Source organism: Phragmites australis, chromosome 4 (genome assembly GCF_958298935.1).
Source record: "Phragmites australis chromosome 4, lpPhrAust1.1, whole genome shotgun sequence".
Classification (NCBI taxonomy): domain Eukaryota; kingdom Viridiplantae; phylum Streptophyta; class Magnoliopsida; order Poales; family Poaceae; genus Phragmites; species Phragmites australis.
Window position 1 is genome coordinate 16,271,682 of NC_084924.1, and position 7,609 is coordinate 16,279,290.

At 43.2% G+C, this 7,609-nt stretch overlaps 1 non-coding gene across 1 annotated transcript; it reads right to left on the reverse strand.

The window, feature by feature from the left end:
- Positions 1-7,470: 7,470 nt before the first annotated feature.
- Positions 7,471-7,609, reverse strand: LOC133917170 (small nucleolar RNA Z247). Its single transcript, XR_009909580.1, has one exon. It is a non-coding gene; the product is annotated as a small nucleolar RNA Z247 (small nucleolar RNA).

Genomic DNA, 7,609 nt, shown 5'->3' on the forward strand with positions numbered 1-7,609 from the left:
AGGATTAGAGTGGATATGATGATTTGCTCATATTTATATGCATTTTATAAGCATTTGAATGTATTTGTGTATGTTTGAATTTGTTTAAATTTAAATTTAAATTAAAAAGATAATATCACATGAAATGGTAAAAATGCATATATATGGAGTATTACAAAAGAACTCAGCTTTTTACCAAATAACCTAGGGTTGAAAATACTTTATAAATTAATACATCACATGAAAAGAATATTAGTGATTTTTTAGAATTTTAGGAATTTATTTGAGGCATTAAAAATTACTATAAGTTAAAAAAAATAGGTTTCTTTAGAGAATTTTAATTAAATATTACCTCATGTTTTTTATCAAACTTATTAAAATGAGTTATCAGTGTGCTCTAGTATTCTCATAAAAACATTTAAAAAATTTACATCACTTTTATACTTTTAAATAAAATCAAGAATTAATTGAAAATCACGAACGCACACAGTACAAGCGCACAAGCACGGACGACGGGACAAGCGAAGTTGGATGGCTTCGCTGGCCGATTTCAGCTGGATGAGCCCATCCAAGATATCAGGAAATATTTCTCTTATCCCTAATTATCCTATTAAATTCGTGAACCTAACTAAAAAGTAAGAAAAGTTTATAGCCATTTTCTATATGACTCATCCACCCATCCAAAACACACGATAAAGGGCCGAGTGATGAGTGCATGGATGCATGGGGCCGATCCGAGCAAACCAACGAACAAAAGGCGCAGCGTGCGCAGGCGGCGCGTGACACCGCGCGGGGCCGCGTGTGGTGGCATGCGCGCACACGTGTGACGGCGGTGCCGCGCCGCACCATCTCTGTGGATGGACGGGACTAACCAACCAACGGCACCATCACTGTGGATGGACGGGACTAACCAACCAACCGACCTAGGTAGGTAGGCAATCTCTCATCACATATATACGTGGATAGGTCGTCCGTAAGTATGGAAGAAATTAGAGTCAAAAAAAAAAAGTATGGAAGAAATTTCGTGTGTGAATGGCCGCTGTGATAACGAGCATGTCGTGCTTAGTTATATCTAGACTATATAAGGTTCTATACATCAGGTGAGTGAATTTTAGAAAGAAAAAAAATACAATAAATATGTCGGAGCTATCATCACGAAATCCAACTGTATTCCTCTTTAGAACGTTTTTTTCTTCCTCCCGACTCTACTCTCTTTCCATAGTTTGTCCTGCTACTCCCTCTTCTTATCTCTAGTGTTGTTCATATTGTCGGATTTGTGGCAACCCCAGCGTCTCATAGCTTATCGTCTTTGATCTTCTTCACCTTAACCTTACCCACCGTGATCCTCCACCATCACATCACAGTCCACAATGCCTCGTCACCTTGCCATCCCCTCCACCACTCATCACCACTACTAGTCCACTTGTCTATCTAGGTATCCCTAAGCCAGGAGATGCCTCATAAACCACTAAAATATCCTCTATGAACCCTAAATGCCGAAGTTCCCCTGCAGGCAATCGTGTAAGAATAAAAAATTTCAGTCCCCTGCGGTATAGGAAAACTACAAAAGTATTGTATAGGTATACACCGAACTTTTGATTTTTCCTAGTTCATAGATCTGCCAATGTAGCGGAGCATTGGATGTTCATATATGATATATTCTCCTACCGGCGTACGTGGCTGAGAAAAATGTTTTCTACTTGATCACGCGCTATATATATATATATATATATATATATATATATATATATATATATAACACCACATCGTGATGTGCGATTTTCCCTCCGGCATGCATCGATCAAAGTAATAAACGTACTGCCACTAGTTTTGTTTTGATGCGTGCACGGACAACTAGCGACCTATTACTAGCTAGATTTATCATTCACATGCATGCATGATTTATTACAATCTTATTTCTGCAACGAGGACAAGAGAGTGAGATGGTTATCAAAGTGTTGCCCATGCATGCATTATCTACATGTAGAGCTGGGACTTTGAGCCGTATTTTTTAGGTCGGTCCGAGTTCAGTACGGTTCGATGCAGCTTAAGTCCGACCCGATCCGAGCACTGATGGACCGGGTCAGTCCGACTCGATTTATGGTCGGGCCGGGCCTTGATATGAGGCCCAATGGGCGGTCTGACCCGGTAAAAAATGGGTTCGCGCCCTCACACACGGTGGAGTGTGGTGGTGCTAGGCCCGTGCCAGCCCGGTCCGATAAGGCCCATCGTGCATTCGGGCCGGATCTAGGCCTAGCTGAAGGTGGATTGGGCCAGCCCGGTCCGACCCAAACAGTTTATCGAGCCATCCTAGCACGACCCGAAAGGCCTAAAGCCCGAAGGGATTGGGTCGGGCCGGCCCGACCTGGCCCAAGTCCCACCTCTATCTGCATGATGTGATCGATCGAGGTGTGGCGCCATGCATGCCACTGGCGCGCGACACAGGAGTAATTTTTTTGGCCGTTTGCACTTAGCTACATCTATCTACTGCAACTAAGAAGTAAGGTAGAACTATTTACCGAAGTAATTAAGTATTTGGAAACAATTGTCTTATGTGAGGCTGGAATAAAGACATTCATTTAGTAAAAGAAATTAAGTGTTTGGAAACAAGCTAGGTGCATGCTTTGTGATTGCTTCAGTTAAGATACGTAGGGGATCGAGTCCTGTCGCGTGAAAGCGAGACTTGTCGTTCTTAGATTGTTGTTTGAAGTGCGTACCCATGCACACTGCTGGACTGCCACTCACACCGTACTCAGCTCGATCGTCAACAGATCTATATCGTCGATCAACTCTGAAAAAGATACATGCAACCTAGATACGTACGCTAATATATAATATCGTGCGAAATCAGATTCAGGGATCTGTCAGATCTGCATGAAGATCGAGTACGTAGTCGTTGCATGCAAACATGATTGAACGAATGCTGCTCTGATTTGTTAATTCGCGCCATGCAAGCATGATCGCGTGTGCATGATTAAGCAGTGCCGGTACGCGAAGGGCGCTCGCCATAGTAATGATCCGTGAAAACATATAAAAAATATACTTCTAAAACGGTCGATACAAGAAATAAAAAGAAAAGATATACCTGTAGCTTGCGCGCTACGTAGGGAGGCATGCTTCACTCATAATTCAGGGGAGGGCCCAGTTATGCACGATACAAAAAAAAAAGGAAAAGATGTACCTATAGCTTGCTAGCTGCGCGCATGTATAAACAAAATTAACATATATGGATTTTCTGATATTAATAAAATAAGGACATATACTTGGCAAAAGGCAAAAAGCTAAAAAAGTATGTATGATATATATACATGACTAACTAGTACAACTAAGATTTATTAGTACGATTAAAAAACTGGCCGTTTTAAAACCGACACTCTTAAATCGACACTGACAATGCTAACTATCAGTGTCGATTGTCCACTCGACACCGTAAAAGATAGGAAAAACGTGGTTACCAAACTCGGTTCACCACGGGTACATGTTATATAGTGGCAAAAGCTGATAGGATTACACCAAGACTGTTGTGTTTGGTTGGTTTGTTGTTCAACTTGGTTGAGAAGAAATCTATCTCTAACTTTATCTCTAGAACAATCCAACCGAACCACCAACAGCATTATCACATGTTACAAGGAGAATCTCAACTATTTCTAACAGCCCCTCTCAATCTAAACTTTTCTTGCCTTGAAGATTTAGATTGCCTCGAAAGTTTTCAAACTTGCGGACTGGTAATGCCTTTGTAAAACCGTCAGCTAGCTGATCTCCAAAAGGTATCAACCGTATCTGTAGTTGCTTGTTTGTGACTCTCTCACGAACAAAGTGGAAATCAATTTCTATATGCTTTGCTCTAGCATGAAACACTAGGTTGGCAGATAAATAAGTTGCTCCTAGATTATCACACCATAAACAAGGAGGCTGCTGCAAATGTATTCCAAGTTCCTTCAACAAAGATTCTAGCCAAATTACCTCAGCTGTTGCATTTGCCATAGATTTGTATTCTGCTTCGGTACTTGACCGAGACACCGTTGCTTATTTCCTAGCACTCCAAGAGATAAGATTAGCACCAAAGAAAACAGCAAAGCCTCCAGTGGATCTTCTATCATCAATACTTCCAGCCCAGTCAGCGTCAGAGAAAGCACTAATCAACATTGAACTAGATTTCTGCAGCTTTAAGCCTATACCAATCGTGTGCTTCACATACCTCAATATTCTCTTAACAACAGTCCAATGAACCGTGGTAGTAGAGTGTAAAAATTGACACACCTTGTTTACTGAATATGCCAGATCGGGTCTTGTGAGAGTAAGGTATTGGAGTGCACCAACTATACTCCTGTATCTCGTGTTGTCTTCAGAATTGAGCGCTGTTCCTTCATGACACGACAACTTTTCTGTAGATGACAACGGTGTGGGAGATGCCTTACAGTTCTTCATGCCAACACGAGAAAGAATTTCCCTTGCATATTTTTCTTGTGACAACAATATGCCATCCTTTTCTTTGCGCACTTCAATACCTAAAAAGTAGTGTAACTCTCCAAGATCCTTCAAGGCAAAGTCCTTCTTGAGATCTCTAAGTAAAGCTGCAATTGCATCTTGAGAGGAGCTAGTAACAATTATATCATCAACATATATTAACATAAATATTGTCACATGTCCCTTTTGATATATAAAGAGTGATGTATCTGACTTTGAAGTCTTAAAACCAAGATCAATAAGTTTAGAGCTCAACCTAGAATACCAGGCCCTTGGCGCTTGCTTCAATCCATATATGGCCTTGTCAAGCTTGCACACAAGAAGTGGTGCATCTGCACTCTCAAAACCTGGAGGTTGTCTCATATATACCTCTTCTTCCAGAACACCATGAAGGAACGCGTTCTGTACATCTAGTTGCCTAAGGCACCATCCTCTAGACAATGTAATAGACAAAACAAGCCTGACAGTAGCAATTTTCACTACAGGACTAAAGGTGTCCTCATAATCAATGCCATACTGTTGTTTAAAACCTTTCGCTACTAGCCGGGCTTTATACCTGTCAATAGTCCCATCTGCCTTTCTTTTAATCTTAAATACCCATTTGCAATCAATGAGATTTTTACCTTCTTTCTCAGGAACAAGATGCCAAGTATGATTCTTTAACAAAGCTTGATATTCATCTTCCATGGCTTTCTTCCACTTTGGATCACCAAAAGCTTCTTGTATATTCTTCGGTTCTCCTGTCGCACAAAAGTTTCCATACCTAATTATCCCATCATGAAATTTTTTGGGCTTCACAATGCCACCCTGCAGTCGTGTCCTCGGTCTCTGAATCTCAGGTGGAACCTGGACCTCAGCATCTAGATTGCTTGGACCAGGCGCTGGAGAAGACGGAGGAACAGGCGGAGTAGTTTGCGTGGCCGCACCCGATCCAGAACTTGGTGTAGAAGATCCGCCTGCCGCAGGAGACAATCGCCTGGCTGGCGTGCTGTGATTCGTCGAAGCAGGGCCAGGGGGCACTGGCGCGGTAGGGGGCGCAGGTCCATCCCCCCCCCCCCCACGCGTCGAGTCGGGGCTGGTTCCCGTACGCCCGACAGACGCCGAGTCCGTGCGGCCGCCGTCAGGAGCCGTATCCTCCTGGGATCGCGCGCCTGACACCGCAGGGGAATCAGCAGGGCGATCTTCATCGGATCCACCACCGGGATTTGCTGCGGCCGGAGGGAAGAACATGCCGCTAGAGCTGTGTGAACCATTTGAGGCCAAATTTTCTTGTAAATTTTCCTGCACATCATCAATCTCAACAGTAGGATTAGTAAATATTGGATTAGTACTATCTACACCCCCTGTAGAGAGGAGATTTTGTGGAAGAAGAAGAATCTCCTTGCGAAGAAGAGCTCCTGCATTAGGATGGAGTTGAGCGAAAGGAAAAATTGTTTCATTGAAAACAACATCACGAGAGATGTAGACTCGGCCTGTAGATGGTTCAAGACACTTGAAACCTTTGTGCATGGCGCTGTAGCCAAGAAAAACACATCGCGTGGACCTAAAAGCGAGCTTCCTATTGTTGTAGGGTCTCAAGTTTGGCCACACCGCACATCCAAACACTCTCAAGGAGTTATAATCTGGTTTCTCTTTGAGAAGGCGTTCAGCAGGAGTTTGATACTTGATCACACGGCTAGGGAGGAGATTAATAAGGTATGTTGCTGTGAGAAACGCCTCGTCCCAAAATTTTAGAGGCACGGAGGCATTTGCAAGGAGAGCCAAACCAACCTCCACTATATGGCGGTGTTTGCGCTCGGCTGCTCCGTTTTGTTGGTGAGCATGAGGACAAGAGACTCTATGCGAGATGCCTATCTTTTGAAAGAAGGAATTTAACCCTTGATACTCACCCCCCCCCCCAATCCGTTTGCATAGAGAGAATTTTTCTATTGAACTTTCTTTCAACAAGGTTTTGAAAGTTATGAAAAACTTGGAAGACCTCTGATTTCTTTTTCAGAAGATATATCCAGGTGTATTTACTGTAGTCGTCAATAAAACTAACATAGTAAGAGTGACAACCTACAGATAAAGGAGCCGGACCCCAAACATCCGAAAAAATTAAATCAAGAGGACTTGTAGATATGCTGGTTGATATAGAATAAGGTAGCTGATGGCTCTTGGCCATTTGATAGGAATCACAAATAGACTCTTTATTCTCACTACTAATGAAAGAAAGTTTATTCTCTCTAAGAACACGATCTACGATAGGAGAGGCAGGGTGACCTAGATGGCTATGCCATCTTGAGGACGACGGTTTATTGACTCCATGGGCTTGCTTCCTTGCGTCCTCTTGTACTGGCCGGGACGTCAAGGGATACAAGCCACCTTTGCATCTACCCTGATGGAGGATTCTTCTCGTTTCCTGATCCTTGATAAGAAAGAAATTAGGATGGAATTCAAGAAACACGTTATTATCAGAGGTTACACGATGAACGGAAGCAAGATTTTTTGTTGCACTAGGAACATGAAGGACGTTATCAAGGTGCAAGTTTCTAACAGGGGTATGTAAAATAGTACTACCAATATTACTAATTTTCATACCTGCACCGCTTGCGGTGTGCACTTGATCACGTCCATTATAGCGGTCACGAACAGATAGCTTCTCTAGATCTCCAGTGATATTATCCGAAGCACCACTATCCATGTACCAATTTGTGTCTACTCCATAGCCCACGGTTGCTGCTCATGCTGTCTTGTCATTTGGCTGCTCCTCATCTTCATCATATCTATACCAGCAGATTGACGCCTCATGACCGACCTTCTTGCAGATCTGACAAATGGGCTTGGAATTGGACTTTTGGCCTCCTTGCTTGGAGGATCCTCCTCCACCAGAGTTGTTGCTGCATTGTGGTCCGTCTCTACCACGACCGCGCCCCCGGTAACTGCCGCGACCGTGAGAGCCACCGCGCCCACGATTTGCAGCATTAGCCGAGGAGTTGTACTGTCCTCCTCCTCCTTGATTATCCTGGTACAACTCCAAGCGCGCATCATATGCCAATAATTGGGCATAGAGCTCATCCAAGGAAGTCGGATCAGCTCGCCCAAGAATAGAAGACACAAAAGGGTTGTACTCGTAATCAAGGCCATTCAAGATCTGATTTACAACTTCCTCATCATCTATAAT